The sequence below is a fragment of the Pan paniscus genome, chromosome 22, assembly GCF_029289425.2.
Source record: "Pan paniscus chromosome 22, NHGRI_mPanPan1-v2.0_pri, whole genome shotgun sequence".
In the NCBI taxonomy this organism is placed as follows: domain Eukaryota; kingdom Metazoa; phylum Chordata; class Mammalia; order Primates; family Hominidae; genus Pan; species Pan paniscus.
Genome location: NC_073271.2, coordinates 15,407,838 through 15,430,315, shown reverse-complemented (window position 1 = coordinate 15,430,315; position 22,478 = coordinate 15,407,838).

Genomic DNA, 22,478 nt, shown 5'->3' with positions numbered 1-22,478 from the left:
AGACTAGGGTATGGTTGTACAACTCTGGAAATATGCCAAAAAAATTGAATTGTACGTTTTTGTGTGTCAGTTGTATAGTATATAAATTATATCTCAATAATGCTGTGAAAAAAACTCTGGGTATTATTATTAATATTTTAATGAGGACGTGAGCACTGCTTTAATTATCTGAAGCCAGAAATAGAGTATATTGTTTTCCCATTTCTGTAAATTAAATTTCTTATATCAAGACAATTTCCAAAATAAACTACACCTAATCTAGCAGCTCTCAAATCAGTTTCTTAATACTAAAATATTCATGAAGATACAGACTAAATAAAAGCTCAATGTATACAAATCACAAAGAAAAAAACAAGACTAGGAAACACATGCTGTCAAGAACTTTAAGGAAACTCCATTTTTCTTAAGGCATAGGGGCTTGCATTGAAATCAAATATAATACAGAATTGACCTCATAAAACATAGTCTAACTAAATAAAAACAGGAAGATACCCTATACTTCTTCCATCAGTAATGACAACTTCCACAAAACAGATCATTGGAAGGTCTGCGTATGGTTCGATGTAGGGATCAGTATAGAAGCAGCACAGGCTGAACAGATTGGCAATTGCACTATTTTCTAGGACATTACCTCCATACAAAGGATTCACTCTGTGAAGGAGTAGGGATAAGAAACATATCGTTGCCAAGACATTGTAGGAAATGTAGTTTTTAAAATATTCTGATAATGTAGAGCATTGAAGAAACTGGACATGTTCTGCAGCTGACACCTGTAATCCCAGGACATTGGGAGGCTGAGGCAGGAGGATCGCTTGAGGCCAGGAGTTCCAAGACTAGCCTGTGCAGGATCCTGTCTCTATAAAAAAATTAAAAAAATTTTAGCCAGGCATGGTGTGCACACCTGCAGTCATAGTTACTTGGGAGGCTGAGGTGAGGAGTTCAAGGTTATAGGGAGCTAAGATCATGCAACTGCACTCCAAAGAAAGACTGTCTTAAAAATAAAAATAATTAGTTTGAGAGATGGCAGAGAAAGTCAGTAAGATCAAACAGACTCACGAAATAATGGAAGCCTACTAAAAACTGAACCTTGAATGAGAGATTTTCATTAGTGCTTTCTCATAAGCTGTGTATCAGAACTGCAAATGCAGTGCTACATAGATAGGGACGGTGACGATCTACGTATGTTCAGAAAGAATCCATTTTTATAGTATGCTTAAGGTAAAGCAGAAACAGGGGAGGATGACACTGCAAAAGTAAAATACTTCAGAAAAAGGGAGAAGAAAATAGGAATACCAGAGGGTTCAATGAAGGATCAAAATAAATGGTGCCATAAAATATTAAAAATTTTCAATAAATGTAAATAATACACATCTGGATTCTTTAGCCAGAAACATGAGCTTTATTGTGTCTCCTCTCTCTTTCTTCTCTTCAATGTTGAATCATCACAGAGTACTGTTGTAACCAACAGAGTTATACTTTTAAAAATAGCCCTCAAATCTACTTATTTTTTTTCCATCTGCCGTTCACTGGCTCAAATTGTTATTGGTAGAACGCATCTGTACAGGTCTGCAGCAACTTCAGTTCTTGCTTCTTCAGTAGAAAGAATTAGACTGAAGGGTGTAAGGCAGAAAAAGAAGACGGAGCCAAGTTTTAGAGCAGGAGTGAAAGTTTATTAAAAAGCTTTCGAGCAGGAATAAAAAGAAAGGTACACTTAGAAGAGGGCCAAGCTGACCTCTTCTTGCAGGACAAGCACCGCATGTGACTTTGGACTTAGGGTTTTATATGTTGGCCTGCTTCCGGCACCTTTGTGTCCCTTTTCCATTGATTCTTCCCTTGGGGTGACCTTCCCGCATGCGCGGTGACCTGCTGGCACTTGGGAGGTGAGTCTGCTCAGTGTGTTTCCTGGAGTTTATGCGTGCTCACCTGAAGCTTTCCCTGGAAGCTTCTTCCCTTTACCTGCAGCATATCCCTGGAGGGTCATATACCAGTTAAACTCCGCCATTTTGCTTTTTAATGAGCATGCTTGAGCCCATTCAGCCAGCTCATGAGATCTTATCAGGAAGCTGCTGATCACCAGCTTCAGGTGTTTCCTATCTATAGGGAGACTGCTTTTTTTCTGGTGCTGGCTGTGACCAATTAGTATTTTATAGAGACAGTTAACAACAGCCTGACCATCACGTGATGGTCATCTGACTTTCCTGGTGGGGGGGTGGGGGTGGAGTCCTCCCCTGCTCTGCTTACGCCTGACTAGCTACCTCCTGTAACAAACTGAAATTCTGCCAATTTCTAGAATTGCATATGTGCAAATTTCTTAGTCTAAGTTTTAGTTCACTCATCTGTAAATGATGTTAATAAGTATCTCGTCATAGAAATAACTTGTCCCAGTGGAGTTTGGAGGAGAATTTGGTGGAACAGGTGGAACATTAATGATAAATCAATTAACAGAGTATATGGCATATAAGTAAGAATTTTATTAAGATTCAAATATCATTATCCATAAAATACATAAAAAAGTCCTTGCCTTTTTACACAGCTCAGAAAGACATTCCAGAAATACCATTTGACTCAGCAATCCCATTACTGGGTATATACCCAAAGGAATATAAATAATTCTAGTATAAATACAATAAACATACACATGCATGTTTATTGAAGCACTATTCACAATAGCAATATATATATATATAATCTCCACAATAAGGTATATTGGTCTGAGATTACTCTTGTTTTCAGCAACATTAAAGCCAAGTATAGTACAAAACAAGAAACTATACACTGTAAAAATGTTAAAAATTAATTATGATTCAGCACTTCAATTTTATTGAAAGTTACCAATGCTTTGAATAAGCAAAATTGTTGGCAAAAATATGTTAAACTACTTAAATATACTATGAAAACACAAAAGGCATAATATCATTCAGTATTTTAACAATTAGTAATATGTTGCTTAAAGAATTAAATGTAAATAATTGTATTTACATTTTAAAAACAGGATGTATTGCTTGTATAATACTGAAAAAATAAGAACATGTTATTAAAATTAAAAACTATAAACAATGAAAAGAAAAGGTGGAAAAACACAAGTCTACAAAGATAGTAAGAACAAAATAAACACATTAAAACAATAATATCAGCATTTTAACCTCCACAATAAAGGCCAAAACTTCAATTGGGGTTAAAAAAATATTAATCTCTAAATTGTATGACAGATGCACCTAAATCAAATTATTAACCGACAAACCCAAGAGAACAAACATTAAATTAGTCATTCTAATTAAGAAGGAATACCAAATAAATCTTTCTTTTACATTTCAAAATCTGTAAACTGAAAATGTGCAAGTAAAATATAATTTGAATCTTTGAATTCTTAAGCCATACTTGAGGCATAGTTATAGAGTTCATTTTCTTTTTTGAAATAAAAGCAAAATTATATTAAATTCTCATCTTTTATAATGAGATATTGGAGCTGGAAGTATGTCTCTATCTATATTCCCATATTGTTATATAAAGATGCAATAAAACAAATAATAAAAATAGACCAAAAATTCATATTAGGATAGACTTACTAAGCTGTACCTATGAAGGACATTTTGGTAATTACTACTTGGTTCTCTCTCTCTTTCTCTCTCTCATACACACACACACACAGAGTTATAATTTATGATGCAAATCAAATTAATTAGAGCGGGATAGGACAAAAATGAAAATGGGGTGTTTGTAGGCACAGACATATTTGCTACTGAGAAAAAAAGAAAATGGAAAGAAATAGAAAAAAGGAGGAAAGCAGAGGGCCAGGGGGCCAGGTCCTGTGAGTGACGTTGAGTGAAGGGAAGTGTGTTAGAGGCAGAGAGAGGTTCAAGGCCACTTCATGGATGAGCCATGTGGAGAACAAGAGGAAAAGCAACACAGCATCTGTGAAGTACTGTACTTTGAGTTTCAAGAGACACAAGAATATTAGAATTATTTTAAACTACTTTTGATTAATGGATGGTTCTTTTTGAATGTTGAAATAGGGCCACATAGGGCTGGGAATTTCTTCTGGCTATATTTTGTGAGGTTATTCAGATTTCTGTGCTCACCTGTACTGGTTAAAATCCTATGTTTCTGCCTGGACCTCAGCAGAAGGCACACTTTTAACAGAACTGTCATCCCATTGGAATTCAGTGGGAAAGTGGAAGAGTCATCCTGACCCAGGCTGACAGGTTTGAGAAGAACTCACAAGCTGGGCAGGTATGGCAGTGACATTGCTGAGCTTGGGATTGCAATTTTTGAGAAAATGAACATTTCAGGATTGGGTGATACATGTGTTAGAAAAAAAATAAAGTTGAGGAGTAAATGTGGTTTCAGTAAAGATTTTGGGGAGCCAAAAATATGTCCCCTATGGATGAATTTACTAACTGAAAAATTACCTGTCATTTTGCCTCAAAGAAATTGCAATTCCTTATAAAATGAAAATCATTTCTGAAAGTACAGTAGAAGCTGGTGACAGATATTATGAGATTTGTTCAAAAATTAAGTGTTAAGATATATTTTATTGGGAAAAGTAGCTCTTTATTTGCTATCAAAGCATTCTAGAAAAATTAAATATAAAATATTTCTAAAACATAAATAGAAGTCAATATATTGAATTGTGTATATAAACATAGGATAAGAAAGAACTTCATAAATATGACAAGAATGCCAGAACCCAAGAGGGAAAAATATGTACATTTGGTAAGTTAATGGAAAATGGACAGGAAATTTTAATGAAAATATAATACATAAATAAACATGTAAGGTGGTGAAATATAAAAATAAATACAAACTTAGACTACATGTAAATATAGCTACAGATACAGATGTAGATACAAGTGTTTTTCTATAAAATTGCCAAATATAAATAAAATATATATATTTAATTTACATGTACATGTCTGCATATTTATCTATTATCTATCTGTGTATTGATCATCTATTCTGGAGTGAAATTTAGTAATTTGGAATGTGGCTAGGAGATTACACCATGTTTTTTTAATTACATAATGCAAGAAATTTTAGAAATTTCTGTTTCTATTTAACCTTTGCAGCAGTGTGTGTGTGCGTGTGTGTGTGTGTGTGTGTGGGTGTGAAGCAAAAATGGATATCTTCTGAAGAACCTGTATAAAATTTTAATATAATCCCAGAGACTTTTGAATATTATCTGCTGAAGTTATTCATAAAATATTTTCCTACCTTCTTAAATTCGGAAATAAAATGAATAAGAATACAAAGGGTATTAACTGGGGGATTAGCTGCATGAGCAATGGTGCAGGGGCATGGCACACTGAGGACCACACAAGATTGATCCTACAGAAAGTGCTATAGATTACATAAGGAAAACATTACAAGTGGGTAATGTAGGTTCAAAATATGAATAATTTGAATAATTCTTTTAATAAAATGCCCACTGCTATGCCTGAGTAGATGATAAAAAATATAGCACTCAGAAATAAAGTTGAATATTGCACCTTCTTCTTTAATTTTAAGGGGCCCAAAAATATAACATTCAGGCTCTCACAATAGAAATATATGTATAGTCTACTACTATGAAACTAAAAAGAAATGCATATTAATCTATGAATTCAATGGTGCAGGCATTTAAACTCTACTCTTAGCACCCTTTACACAAATCTAGTTACTAACGAGGTATTCCTTTGTCCCATGTGTCATAGCTTCTTCAGCTACTGTGGCTCTGCCACTTTCTTGCCAACTGGGAGATGGGCATCTCATATGAGGTCGCCCAGCGAATCAGGAGGTACCTCATCATCTCACACTCTTGTGGTCTTTTAATCTATAGCTAACAGCTAGATGCTATCATGAAAGCTGAGTTTAGGACTCACTTTTATGTTGTTCTTGTGTTTCTATAGACTAGCTAACAGATTTTAAAAGTATGAGAAAAATATATAGCTATTGCAATATAAATTCATTTATTACAATATTATCTCTTTGTATGAAGAAACCCATTTATTCTTGTTTGCCCTCTTAACTGTACTCACGTCTCCATAATCTTAGCAACCACTCATTAAAGAAGTCTTTAGGTTTGACTGTTCACTTAGAATAGAAATGTTACTTTGCTGCGTCAAGTTTTTCACTGACATAATAGATTTTTGATCTGTTATGAGGCCTACTTTAGTTAGATTTAAATTCAATTACATACAACATATAAATTCAAACTAACAGTGGTAAAAATGGATAAAAGTTTATTTTTTCTTATAAATAGAAATGAAAAGGTAGACATTTTGGAGGTAAACTACCTCAGGGCCCCTTGTCTTACTGTTCTACATTCTTAGATAATGCCTTATAACACAAAACTGTAGCAATTTCCAGGAGGAAATAACAGAGAAAGACATTCTTTTTTTTATTCTTAAAGAAAGAGCTGTCCATGGACATCTGATAGACTACTTTACATAAATTTCATTCAGAATCTAATGACATGGCCATATCTATTTGAAATTGAAGTTGAGAAATATAAGCTTTATTAAATTTGGAAATATTGCTGAACAAAACTCTGTGTTTTGTGACCTCTGATGATGAGGAGTATAGATATTAAGAAAAAATTTGTCGTCTCTGACCAGTTTTCTATATTATTTACCTTCAACACACATCAAAGAATAAAATGAGCTCTAAATTAATCTTGTGGGGGATGAACAAAAGGCTCCAAAACAATAGCCACAACTGTGTACTTAAGTACAGAACTTAATTTCAATTTTTGAAGGTGATCTTGGAATGAATAAGTTGTAAATTCTCTTACCCAATATATGTGTGATATATTTATTCTTTATCCAACAAATCTCAATTCTTTTCTTAATATTTAAGTAAAGATCCCTGTGGGCTAGGAAGAATGTTTGGATTTTTTAATATACATGTCACATTTGTGATAGGCAGAAAGTATCTCTCTCAAAGATATCCACATTCTAATCCCCCAAAACTGTGAATATGTCAATTTACATGGCAAAAAGAATTTTGGAGATGTGATTAAAGACCTTGAGATGGAAAGATTATTTTAGATTATCGCCCTGGGACCAATGTAATCAAAAGAGTCCTTTTAAAAGGGAAGCAGGAGTGCAAGAGAGAGAGATTGAGAGAGAGAGAGAGGGAGATCTGAAGATGCTATATTGCTGGCTTTGGAAATGCAGCAAAAGGTCATGAACAAGGGAATGCAAGCAGTCTCTGAAGCTGGAGAAGGTAAGGGAACAGTTTCTCCCCAAGAACTTTCAGAAGGAATGAAGCCTCACTGTCACCTTTATTTTAGCCAACTGAGGCCTCTGACCTATAGCAGCGGTCCCCAACCTTTTTGGCATCAGGGACCAGTTTTGTGGAAGACAAATTTTCATGGACTGGGGTTGGGGAGAATGGTTTGGGGATGATTCAAGCTCATTACATATATTGTGCACTTTATTTCTACTATTATTACATTGTAATACACAGTGAAATAATTACACAACTCACCATCACGTAGAATCAGTAGGAGCCCTGAGCTTGTTTTTTTGCAACTAGATGTCTCACCTGGGGGTGGTGGGAGAGAGTGACGGATCATCAGGCATTAGATTCTCATAAGGAGAGCACAACCTAGATCCCTCCCATGCACAGTTCACAATAGGGTTTCTGCTCCTGTGAGAATCTAATGCCACTGCTGATCTCACAGGAGGCAGAGCGCAGGCAGCAATGCAAGCAATGGGGAGAGGCTGAAAATACAGAGAAAGCTTTGCTTGCTTGCCTGGTGCTCACCTCCTGCCGTGCGCCCTGGTTCCTAACAAGCCACAGACCAGTACCAGTTTGTGGCCTAGCCATTGGTGACCCCTGACCCATAGCACTGTAGACATAAATTTATGTAGTTTTAAGCCACTAAATGTATGGTAATTTGCTATAGAAGCAATAGGAAAATAACATACTATTGAACAAGTAAGAGTTAACAACTTAAACGTTCAAATAAAATTTAGTTTCTTTATTTTCTGAAATGTGCTTAATTTGTCTTCTGGATAATCACCTTATTAAGGTAAAGAGGAGAATTCAACTTGCAAACTAATTACGTCTCAGCTTCTTCTATGTAAACTGTCTCATGATTATTGTTCATGCTTTCACATCATCCTTCCGCCATCACCTCCTACTTACCTCTAGGATAGTATCTGGTTATATTTGGGATGGGGTCTGATGGCAGTAACATAGAAGTGCCAAAAATCCACTTTTGTCTCACAGTTTCTCTATTTTTATCACTGAACTGGTATCTATGAGATGGGACTGGTCTTAACTGGTTCTTTCTTCATAACACTGAAAATGAAGTATATTTGACTCTGATCACAAAGGTTGTGAACTCTGTTTTTCGGCTTCTAAATTTGCTGTTCTTGGCTCCTCTCAGCTCATGTATGACCCTGAGCGTGCATGAACTTCTGGATTACCTATGCATCATTCCTGGTGTCTCAAGAGCCATGAGAGCTTCCACAGACTCATTCAACTGAACACTTTCCTTGGACAATGATTCACTATTACTACATACAGGGTATTGTGCCAAGCTGAATGTGAGGATGTGAGGCTTTATCATGAACTATACAAATCTCCAGACTCTTCTAAGCAAAGCAAGCCAGCATCACTGATGCCCTAGGCTTCCTTAAACTATGTCTGTGTATTTCTTTCATACCCCTATTAAGGGTCCTTTCAGAGAATTAGAAAAAAACAAGGACACTGATCTCTTAGAGTAAATGTATTATTGTTTTTCTCTCTTTTTCTTTCCTCTATCTATGGAACAATAATGAATAGGTTTTCCACCACCTCTGTCGGGTTGGATTTCCTTTTATATTAATAAAATACTCTGATTTCTCCCTTTTCTATATGAAGGTTGTCAACCTACACTTCGGATATGGAAGGGTCTCTTAATGAACTTGAACCTCTCTTTTCTTTCAGGGAAATAGCTATCTCTTAAGATGAGGCCTCTCTATGGTTTGAAAAATAAAGCCAGCTTGGAAACTCAAGTTACAATGACCCTTTTATTGTTGATAGTTTTCATTCACCTTTTGAAGTGATAGATGCCATTTATTTAAGAGTTTAGATATGCACATTTACTGGCCATGAAAACACAATTCCAAATATATCAAAACTTACTGTTCTTATACTCATATTTTTGGAATAGACACCACTTATTTCCTGTTTATGGTGACACTGCTTTTATTTCATTTATACTGGACTTTCCAATACAGTGGGGAAATAATTTATTAATATCTTCCAGGTTATTTTTTTTCTATCTCAAAAAAAATTCTGAGTATAAATGTTCAAAGCACAAATATCCACGAAGGTAAATCCATTTTAAGATAATTTTATTTTGGACTTATTTTATAAAAAAGTGAGAGTGATTGTAGATTCTTGAAATAGACACTGACATTTTGAAAACATCTCTTTACTAAGATTAATCTACTGGTCATAAGCAAAACAATTTGTGGGTGACTTAAAACATTTTTAGTTCCCATCACTAAATAAACATTTTAGGAGACATTAGGCAAAATTTTGACATGGCTGGAAGAGTATTTCATTCTGAAAATAGTATGTAACCAACCTTATAAATATACTTATTTTATTCATGCACTTAAATTATAATTAGTTGAATTTATCATTTAAAATATATATATAAATTGTATTTCCTTAAAATTATAATAAAGTGATATTAAATATTCTGACTTGAATGACATGTGGCAAGGCTTAAAGGAAATTTCAATATTCCTAAAAACTCTGTGTTTAACTTTGGAGCTTCCTACTAAAAAGATGATTTAGTTGTAGAGTTGCTGCTGACAGTAAGATTTGAACATCTTATTGTTAAAACTTTCTGAACTATAGAATGAATAAAATGTTTACATATGTATATGTATATGCATGTTTAACCGATAAAACAAAATAACCTATTCAACAAGAACTTTTAATGCCTCTAGCATTTAAAATGAATGAATTTGCCAACTTTCAGCTGGCCAGTCATTAACAGAAAGATAGATTAATGACAGAGATTGTGTTTATGGAAGTGCATTCATATTAATTTAAAAATTGCATCCTCAACTTACTTTTATTTTCATGTATGAAGTTTAAAGAAAAATTTACTTTAGTTCTTTTTTCTTACTCCACTTTAAAACAGATGTCAATAGAGTAATATGAGCCAGCTCTGAAAATGGACATAAAGAAAATACAATATCCAGAGGAGGAATTATATATGAAAGCATATTCCATAAGATATTCATTTTATTTTCATTGTAATTATTGATGTCATGGACTCTTCTACACTTTTCCAAATTCATACAATCTAATCCTTAGTGTAATTACTGGTTGCCCAAAATGAACTCCTTGGCAACAAAGTCCAATATTTTCTGCCTCATTTCTATGACACTCATAAATCAATTATGAATTCAAATCATCAACTTTGTCTGCAATAGCACGCATAACACTGATGAAGGAATGTAAATTTGCTTAAAAATGTCAATTTTATGGACAATTTCTGCCAATAAGTTTGGCTTATTGTAGAGTACTAGAAGCATAGTTTCTACCCTGTAGTAATTTTAAAAACATCAATCTATGTTTTTCCTCTTTGGAAAGTTTAATTCTGCTAGATGGAACATGGAGGTTAAATAAATTTAGTGTTTTCTATCATGCTTGACTCTTTTGAAACAAGAGGTTTGACTTATGTTCTAACTTATTTGCGCAAAATTCCTTCTGCAAGCCACTGTATACTTAGACCAATATAAACTGAAAGTGAGGGGTTCATTTTTGCCATGTGAGAAAACCAAGTTTGTATTTGTTTTCAGTACATAGCTGTTAAAAAAGAAAATTTAAATAATATAGATGCAGACATATTAAATGAGGCTAATTTGAAAGGATGTGCCATTTACTTTTACATAGATTAATAAATAGGTATAGATATAAGAATTCATCTCTCTGTTAAATGTGTAAAAATGTGTGTCACACATACAAACACACACACACACATACATAATAGACCTATTTTCCCTTTTAGAACTGCTATTACTAATTTTCCAGTCCCGATGATTAATTCAGGTATTATTATGAGTCATACATAAAAATCAAGAAACATTTCAACCATGAACTCAAACACATTAAAATTGGCTTTAATGAAAAAATAAATTTAAAAAATAAAATTGGTTTTATGAGAACATAGTTTGGATGCCTATACAATCCTGCATAACTAAAAGATACATATAGAAGTATTCACTCTCAGTGCTTTTTAAAACACCATGATTTAAATTTTTTTTTAATTTTAAGGTTTTGATGACAATCACATCAATTTAAATATTCAACAGTTTGCAAATCACTAAATACTATTCAGTTTTCAAAACACTAAATACTATTTAGTTTTAAAGCATTCTGTGTAACGCTTTCTTACACAGAAGCCAGTGATCTCAGATATTAAAGCCACTGATTACAAAGAAGAGAAAGTAGAGCGAGGGATTCAGAAAAAAAAAATAATAATTGGCACATAAAGTCAAAACTCAGGAAAGAACAGAGGATGAGAACCTCCACACTTATATTTAAATTGGAATAGGCAGTATGCTATAATACAAAGAACCCTGGAACTATGGTTGGGAGGCCTACCTTACAGTTAGAAATCTATCCACTCTTACGCTGCACTGTGTAATGAGATTTGACTTAGGATCCATACTTGCAAAAGGAGGAGGATGCCAGCATCACAGGCTGTGTACTTAGCACAAGTGTATTTAGTGAAAACACATGTTGCTTTGAAGACCAAAGAAGACGCGTGTAAATGAATTTCACAAAACAAATATCCTTATGCATTCACGCTCCATAGTCCGATTTCCCATTTACTGCATTACAGATTTTCTGTCTCTTTTCAACTTTTAAGCTCATAACTAAGTATGAGATCAACTATTGAGTGATACGTCCTGTTTGAGGAGCATTACTCAATGGCAACGCTGGAGATTCAGTTAAGTAACATAATTTTTTTTTCAGCACTAAAGGGCAAAAAGAGCCAAAGAAACAAGCCAAAACAAACAAAACGAACCAAACCACAAAACAGTTTCCGGGATCTGATGCTGGATTTTGAGATAATTTATTAGAGTAATCATAGAATTGGATAGTAAAGTATGTGAGCTATTTAAGTAACAGGGTATTATATTATTCATCTTACTGCTTAAAAATTAAAATATATTGAATAATATTAATAGTAGTTCAATAGGAAGAGGTTTTGTTATGCATGTGGTTCAGAGCGTTTTCAAGTGATCAATATCAATGAACAATAAGGGTTAAGTGTAAACTGTTTCCAGGGCTAACGTGTCCACTTATCAATAAATAAATTTTTCTACTAGTTCAGCTAGAAACTCAACTTTTCTATCAATAGCAGGAAGAAAATCCGATTGCTTCCAAGACCAGCTTCCCCTTCTAAAGAAACATTAATCTTCAAAACCTGATTATAAAGTTCCGATTGTTTAGGGCTTGATTCTATTCTCAGATATGGAGATGAATCCCAGTTCTGTGCCTTGAAAGTCAATTATGGTAACTGCATTTCAAATGCAGCAGAATGATTTTCCAAGGGATTAAGATGTATGTGTTTGTGAGAAAAATAAATTTTGAGTTTCCATGGCTATAAAAGATGTGAAATGGTTAAGCTTTGAGTGCTATCATAGCAAAGTTTTTCAAAAAGACTGGATGTTTTGTCAATATTGACTCAAGCTTCTCAGTGTCACTGAAGTAAAAATAATAAAGTTCTGTTGCTGCAGGGACATGAAGGAAAAAAAGTTTGATTGATTCTTCCATTATCCAATGACAGCTATTATAAAGCAAAGAATAAAAATGGCAGTTAGATGGTTGGTCTAAAGAGAAAATATGTGAGACTGTGTAAGGAATTTTTGAGTGGAGACAACAGCCTAAATATGCAAAAATGAAACAAAATCCTCAAAACCAAATCTGTATCACTCCAAAGATTAGAATATTACATTTATTGTTAAAAGTATAACAAATAATCTGTAACTCTTTTTCTTATATATTTAAATGCTACATCTGAGTTTAATATACAATAAAGATGTGGAATCATTTTACAAGTTTAATTTAATAATAATTAATGGTAGGATGAATTTGACTAACATTTTAAAATTAACAAAGGAATTTCACATTATTTTATTAGTTCATTAGAAATACTGAATAATTATGCCGTGACTGTTCCATTTTTCTATTTCCCATTTTACATGGACAGAAATCAAAAGGTGGCATAGTTTAATGAACTATCAATGATGTTTACCTGGAGTCAATACTAGAATCTTGACTTTCTGAAAATAATTTTATATTCTATCTGTTTTTACACACACACACATAGGTATACAGTAATAAGAAGTTACTTTTGACAAACTTTATGGAATAAGTACACCAGTTAGAGTAAAATTAAAATACATATGCAATTTTTTCAGTATTTTTTAAAAACAAGATATATGTATATCTTAACTAGCTAAATAAAACAAATAAAGGGTAAATTTTATGTGGTTTGTAAAATCATATGAGAATATCAATAGAATATTTAATAGGTTAAATATGTTAGAACATGTGAAAATAGTTTAAATGTGTAATCAGTAATTGTTTATTTTGAAGAGCTAAAAGAAAAGAAAGAAGAAAATAAAAATAAAAGAAAGGTAGCTTCACCTCCACCCAAATTTGGAAACATCTATTCATGCATTTTACAGATATATGTGTGACATACACTATGTAGGAGAAAATCCAAGTTGTGAAAGAGAAAACCAGTGCAATGGCTGCCTGCATGGAGATTACAGTGCAATGAGGAAAATAGATGTGAATAAATGAATGCAAGTGTCATCAAGAGGAAACCCAAGCAGCTACTGGAATGTAGAAGCCATGGACTTCAACAAGTCTTGAAAATGGAGTGAGTGAGAAGGAAAGATTCTTGGGGGGAAAAAAGCTGGAGTTAACTGAAGAAGTGGAAAGAACATTTCAAGAAAAAAAATGGTAAAGTAAAATGACTGAGGTAGGAAATCGAAAAATCCATTTGAGAAAATAAAAGAAGCCAAGCATTGGATGGATCTTAAACGACAAGTGAGAAAAAGGCACAAAACAAGTCTGAAGAGAAATACGTAAGGAAATGGAGGCTAGTGCTTCCTGTTTCTCTAAAGGGAAAAGGGGAAGACTGAACGATGTTAAGAGCAAATTCCCTAATTCACATGAGTGTTTTCAACAAAACTATTCTGGCTGTGCTGTGTATAATATATTAAAAGTGGGCAATACATTCACTGGATTTCTTACTGGTAATGTAATCAGTAAGGGTGTTTACAATACAGCTTGTTTTAGATAAGGACGATAAAGGTATATCAAGCTAGATTGAAATCAGCAATATCTAGGAGTTGGAATAAGTAAGAGTTAATGACTAATAAAATATATTGGAGATGATATTTATGAAAGGTATTTAGGATATGCAAGAAATGTCAATCTGGGCTTCTGATATAAATATGTGTCCTGTCTGCATCAGATGGTAAATTAAGTCATAAGAAAACATGAGACTTCTTAGATGAGATTCTAATGTAGGAAGAGAGTTGATTTACTCCAACATTTAAAAGTAAACTTGGAGAAAAAAAGCCAATAAATATAGTTGAAAAGGAACTCCTGGAGACATGGAAGGAAACCTGAGGGAAAAAAAATACTTCAAGTAGTTAGTACAGGTTAAGGGTGCCCGATTCTGCTAAGGTATAGAATATGGTGAAAATTTAGAAATATATTTACTATATTTAGCCACATGAAGATTAATGATGATGTTAGTGAGAACAATCTTAGAATGTAAAAACACAATACAATTTGGAGTATTTTGATACTGGAATAGGAGGTGAGAAAATTGAGAGAAAGATTGTTTACCAGAAAGGCACTATAGAACGCATTTAACCCACTATGATGAGTCTTTTATTTCAATGGCATTAGTTAACAATATTAAACATGATATTATTTTATATAAACTTTCAGCTCCTTGGCTTTTCTTGAAAAATCTCATAATTCAATAACGCATTATCTCACATTATACCATAGACAATAAGAACAGCTACAAATGAGTACCTGCTGTCTCTGTTCAATAGATAGTGTTCTTTGGAAATTGTTTCTCTGAGTAGGGTCTGGTTTTTATATTGGTTCACAATGAGATAATCACATAGAGCTCTTTAAAACTGTCAATCAGTAAAGAGCTAAGATAAAAGTCTATTCATGATTGCTCTACTTATTTCTGTGAGCACCACTGACAAAGTGTGTCTATGTCAGCAAAGTCCACAAATGTGATTTTGAGTTGGACTGCTCTAGAATTTGCCTCTGTGCCAACTGTTCTTTGCAATCTCCTTGACACCGAGTTGGATATCACTTGCTATTTTGCATATTGTTCACGGTCTTGTTTCCTTATTGGAAAATTAAGAGGTAAAAATATTGCTTCACCCACTGCCTCTAACAAAAACAGACAAATTAAAGATACATTAAAAGCTCCACCAATATTAAGAAAGGTGAAGGAAGAATATGACTTCAAGAAAGAAAAATATATTGATACACAATTAATAATCAAAACTAAGCTTACATAAAAAGTATACAAGTAAAATAGAAATTTGGAGGCCATCACAGTTGACATAATAAGTTGCCTGTTGCAGTCATTTGCCTTTTTAATGTTGATATTCACTTTCAAGTAAGTCTGGCTATATAAAGGAAGAGAAAGATGAGGTACTAAGAGAGAGTGAATGAATTGTTCAGACTGTTGTTGATGCATTTTTTTGTTTTCTCTCTTTTGGATGGGAAAGCTAGGAACTTTAAGTGATTATAGGATAAAAACAGGTAAGAGAGTGAGGTTGAACACTTAGTAGAAATAAGGAATATTTACAAATTCCAGAGAAAGAGAAAGACTGGGATCGAGAGAAAAAAATGAATGAGTTGATTTTTGGTAAAAGGAAGAAAATGCCATCTATTGTAAGAAAAAAGAGAATTAGTAATTCATGATCTTAATAATTAATAAATTGAATAACTGAAAATTTTAGATTTATTAACACTGAAGTTTAATTATCTCGAGTTTATCTTCTTTTACTTTTATTTATTTTTTCCTTTCAGAAATGCCTTTAGACTTTGCCCATGTACTTTGTATCAAGGATGTTTGTATAAATTATGTTACTTACTCTGGAAAAAACGATTTAACTGATGAATAATTTCTTAAAGCTCAAGTCAAGATTTTTCATTTAAGTTCCTTGTCAATAATGCAAATCTTACAACTCTCTAATATATTAAGAATAACTTGTTTTTACTATTATTCATGAAACTCTCTATAAAATTAGTGATTTGAAATAGAAGTAATGGCATTTTATGCCTCAAATAGTAGCAAAATTGAAGTTACATACCTTAGAGTAAATATTGCAAGATAAGTTAAATTATTATAAGATATTAGTAATATGAGTTATTCTTAGTCAGCTGGAGCTGGAGTGATTAATTTCTCAGCTCTAGCAGCCCTGAAAAAATTTTAGGTAACTACTCATGGAAGAAAAAATTGAGTACTCATCTGAATAAACTACATAATGGTCCATTATTTCAGCATATATCTCCTTTGTTCTATTTGATTTTTTTTTTTTTTTTTTGAGACAGAGTCTCGCTCTGTCATCCAGGCTGGAATGCAGTGGTGTGATCTCTGCTCACTGCAACCTCTGCCTCCCGAGTTCAAGCGATTCTCCTGCCTCAGCCTCCCAAGTAGCTGGGACTACAGGTGCGTGCCACCACGCTGGCTAATTTTTGTATTTTTCGTAGAGATGGGGTTTCACCGTGTTGGCCAGAATGGTCTCGTTCTGTTGACCTCATGATCCACCTGCCTCCACCTCCCAAAGTGCTGGGATTACAGGTTTGAGCCACCGCACCCGGCCTTGATTTTATTTATAGAAACAACTTAAAAGTAACATATATATAAGTATGTATATATAAAAGTAACATATATATGCATACACACACACACATATATAATAATGCATACAGTTTTTAACTAATAGGATAAGAAGCACTGAAATATTGCCATCTAGCACAACCCTTGAATTGTTTTGGTTTCTAATGTTAGTGCCTCTGGTCTCCATTTCATTATTCTGGGCAAGATTTCCCTTCTGAAGAGCAGCTTTGTCACACTTATTGACATGGCTTTGCCCTCGTTTTGTCTTTTCTCATTATCACAAAGTGGCTGCAGGAGGTCTAGGCACTGGCTTCAGACAAGGCAGAAACTGACCACCTCCACAATACCTGCCATGTGGATGTGCAATTTAAAAAAAGTTTCTAATCATTCACAACAAATTCCCTCTTTCCTAACATTAATCAGAACTGAGTCACATGCTGACTGTGTAAAGCAGTGGTAGTGATTGGAGAATAGGCATCTTTACAAAGAAGACTATCCACTTTATATTACATGAAGTTCCATATTGATAATTCAGGTAACGTTTCCTTTTTAACAAGCAAGCCAAATATATACAATAAAAAAGAGATAAATTGTTTCTGTTACACACTCAATAATATTCAGGATTTTTCTTAGGACAGAGGAAGTACTCTGCTGTATGCAAATGGTTCTCAAACTGTGGTTCCTTGACCAACAGCATTATTATTATCTGGGAACTTGTTATGAACACACATTCTCAGATCTTTCTTAGACCTAATGTACAAGAAATTCTGGGGCAGAGCCTAATAATCTGTGATTTACTAATTTTGTGGATGATTCTGTCGCACACCAATGATTTAGAAATACTACTCCATGTTGTCACTTAGTAACAGAAGCAGATGGATACTTTGCCTATCTCAACACGTAATGCTCAAAGTCATTATGGTCATCTCCAACCAGTTGGTGGAAAGGCAACCAGTCTGGAGAAGCACGAGAGGAAAGTTTACTAGACCCCACTTGGAATCAGTACATATAAATTCCATCCATTTTTCATTGGCTAAAGTTCAGTCACGTGGCCATACATGATTGTAAGGTAAGACAGGAAATTGCTGTGTGTGAAACATGACAGAATGTGTGTGAAGAAGAATGACATGTTTTGGTCGGAAATTAACAGTTGCTTTTACAACCTGCTTCTCTCTTTCCATACTGAACTTTGTTCACATTTGACTGTGTCTTACACCATCCTGTTAAAAGATTTTCACAGGCACTAATCTTGCTTATAATATTTATAGGGATTCTTCAATTTTATTTGCTTTGAGTTATTTAATTACTATGCAACCTCTGGATTCCATCTCAAATCGCTTTTCCTCAGGAAATCAACTATATTATATCCTCTTCTTGCATATGCTCATGGTACCATATTGCTTTCTGTTATAGTTAATAGGTAACATGTTTTCTCCTCTACTTGAAGGCAAGGTCCAGGTCTGATTTTATTCACCTAATATCAACACACCTTGTATGATGCCTGGACATAATAGAAGCTCTGTAAATTGCTTCGGAATAATAATAAAAATATTTTAACTATATATAATATATAATTTTATATTTATTTGAATAAATATATATGTACTCGAATTAGAATGGGCTACACATGCTTATATAGGTGAAAATGTTTAGACAGGGAGTTATTTTCATAAAAATTTAAAAAATTGAAAATTTTTGCTTTCTTATATCAAAAGAAAAATAGCATAAAATGTAAATGCAGGCAATGCCAATTTTCATTTTGAATACTCTTTATTTTAAAACGTATCATCTTTACTTTAAATTTTATCTTTATTAGCAATTCTCTTCTTTTTCTTTCATGACTAAAAAAGCAACTGTGCTTCAAAACCTAGCACCTCTCTTTCAATTTGCAACCCCTGTTGAGACTAAGGATAACTGAAAACAAGTTTTCCTTAGAAAAGAATATTGAAGCCTGATGTGAAGGAGAGAAAAGTGAAGGCATTTATTGCTAAGCCATGGAAGCCGATTTGGAGTTTGAGATAATAATTTATACCATCTCTTTAGAATTTTTTACACCCCATTACTGAGCTTCCTTTTCTCTGAATCTTAATATTTATAAAAATAAAATGATGTCTAAGGATCTCTAAAGTACAATTTTATATAAATTTCTATCTGATTGAAAATTTGAGTTCTTTCAGAGGTCCAACAATGTATCTAAATGTTCCACTGCAATTCTTGAATACAAAGAAGCCAGAACACAGTAACACTTGTTATAATCATCACATACAATGGAAGTATAAACTTTAAAAAAGGTCAGCCTTGTAGAGAAGGACTCTGTTGTTTGTCAGGCGTCCATGGCGCTTTGACTTTTTCCCTCCTTTCATAACAAAAATTGTACATGAATTCCAAATGAGTGGGTATGAATTTCCTATCAAGATGATGTTCCAACTAATTAACCCATCCTCACTGTAATTTTAAATCTATCATCTTCGGGTTTTTTGATAACCTTCACAGGTTTATGTGGAAATGAAAGAAATGTCAACCCATATTTATGTTCCAACAAAAGGTGCTAGAAAAAAGTTATGACACCATCAGTAGTTTCATTAGTTTCTTTCTCTGTTAGCAAAACTTTCCAAAGAAGTGTGAATTAATGTTTACAGAAACAAAAAATATTAACCACATGAAATAGACAGTTTTATGATATTGCCTACCTGCTCATGCATCAAACCAATGAAAAGCAATTTATAATTTTCTAGCTGTATTATATCTTACTCACAGAAACCAAATGTTTGAGCTACATTGAAAATGGCTACTGGACCCATAATTTTGGTCACAGCCTATGCCACAATGATTGATAGGTAAAATTGGATCTTTACTGTGAAAGTTTCAATCTGTTTAGATCAAGTGAGTGAAATGAATATATCGATCAATTGGGGTTTGAATAACTCTAACTTTATACTGTAACTCTGTGTTGATACTCTGTAGTGATAGTCTGGACTTAAAGGGGGTATTTTTGTTTCTATATAGTTCTGTTTTCTATGCATGTTTGACTATAGAATACTCTGATAGAATCTCTAGGGGAAAGAAGTATTCCAGGAAATACCAATGGGGTACATTTTGCCAGATGACATTATGCCAGGCTGGTAAAAGGTAAATTTCCTTGAACAGAAAGCAATTTATTGTCTCAAGTGTTTTGTTAAACTTTATTTAAATTGCATGTGACGTTTCCCAAGTGAATCATACCTTTACACATTTGATTGTTGTATTTTAAAACATTAGGTCTGTTTCTACATTTTTCATTTTGCTGTCCAATTTATTTTTTAAGATATTTCAGTTACTCATAGGAATGTAATACACTCTGTTACTTTCATTTTCACATCTTTTTTGTTCTCTTGGGATTGTGTGTTGGTGGAGTGGGTGAGGAATGATGAATACATGTACGTGTAAAGATGGCATTTATTTTCTGATACTGTCAAAAAATAGAGAAATAAAAAACAGACTGTGCATGACAAAAAATGTATAATATACATAGAATCTGATAAAACAATGTAAATTTGTTGTGTAAATACATTTTAAAAGCCTGAATAATTTCCAGCGTCATGTAGGATAAATAAATTAACATCGTGTGTTTATGTACGTGTGTGTGCGCGTGTGGGTGTATGTGCGTGTGAGTCTACATTAAAATAAAATCATCTAATACTTTATTTGGCATTTATATCTATTTAGTAAGTCATTCATACGTTAAGCAGACCTGGAACATCTTAATTATATTTGATATGATAAATATAAAAGTAAATTATATTAATATGAAAATTGGTTGTTAATGCCAAATTAGCTTTATCTTGTTCCTGCTATAGATGTTTTTTTTACTTTGTTTATCACTTTATTTATAGTAGATTTTCAAGTCAAAATAGAAGACTACATGACAAAATTATGAAGTCACTTTGGAACACCACAAAATTATGTTTCTTTACAAACCTAAGAGGAGCAGTGATCTTCAGCTGTTCCCTGGACCTCACGCATATGATTTGAAGATAATATTTTGCATGCCTAATTATGAGATTGAAACACCTCTTGTCTTGGAAATACATACTGTTTTTATGTTGAAAACAATAGACAATATATTGGATTAGTTAAGTGTAAGTGATCACAATGGGGACAGCATATACAGAGGTCACAATACAAATACTAGAAAAAGTGGCACATGCTAGAAAAAGTGGCACATCATTTTCATTAGTGTATTTTATTTAGCATATCTCTTTTTAAATAACACCCCTTCCCTGATACTTAAAAGAAGAGGTGCTGTTCTCTACTGTCCAGATAAAGAGGCATTTCTAATATGTCAGAATTTGCCACTTTTTTTCACCATTAAAAGCCATCTACTGTAACATGTAGCAAAACCTTCAAGCTTGCTATCACTCCTCTGGGCTCCCTCCAAAAAGCAATTTGTATCAGCTGGCAAGGTCATTAAGGAAACTGGTCAAAATGCAGGTGGGAAATGCAACCCTGTTGGGTAGAGTCTTAATGCATCCATTTATCAGGGATACAACGTCATTTCAATGGTGTTGAGTATTAAACCACGATTTTCCAAGCATCTCATGGCAACTGCCAACTTGGGAGATGATATAAAATGTGTAAGTGTGCAGGTATATTTCTTAAAAGTATGTATATATAGAGTTAAATATATTAATGATGTATGAGTTTATTTCAAAAATTACATGAAGCAAAATTTTTGTTTTGCAAAATAATACTGCAGCATGTCGTATTCTCATGGCACATTCTCATGGCAAAAACATTAAACACGGTTTTTATCTACTTATTGATTTCTAATATTCTAACCTTCCTTCGGCAAATTGCTAAAACATCATGATCTAGCTACCCTATCCCTAAAGTGATAAAGTTATGCAATATGCATTCTTTTTATTTTTGAGACGGAGTCTCGCTTTGTCGCCCAGGCTGGAGTGCGGTGGCGGGATCTCAGCTCACTGCAAGCTCCGCCTCCCGGGTTCACGCCATTCTCCTGCCTCAGCCTCTCGAGTAGCTGGGACTACAGGCGCCCGCCACCACGCCCGGCTAATTTTTTGTATTTTTAGTAGAGACGGGGTTTCACAGTGTTAGCCAGGATGGTCTCGATCTCCTGACCTCGTGATCCACCCGCCTCAGCCTCCCAAAGTGCTGGGACTACAGGCGTGAGCCACTGCACCCGGCCCTGCAATATGCCTTCTATAATGAGTTTCTGGTAGAAAAGAAACTACACACACACACACAAACACACACACACACCCCGAAGTTACCATACTATGTCTTCAAAAAGTCTAGATATTAACATTGCAACCTTGTCTTTCCTTTCACTTTCCTCAGAAACCCCTTTCCAGAATGCCTGAAGGAATGCTTCAGGCCTTTTGAAAGTATATGCTCAGGAAGGTTGTATTATGTAGAAATAATATTCCTTTTGTTGAATGGGCAGCCATGACCAAATCAAGTTTCTAAGGTTAGTGTTAGATCTCTAGAAAATAAGAAAGTATAATGAATATCTCTTATAATTATTTTTCCTTCTGTCTTTTTGATTTCTTCATCAATACCCTGCTGATGTGCA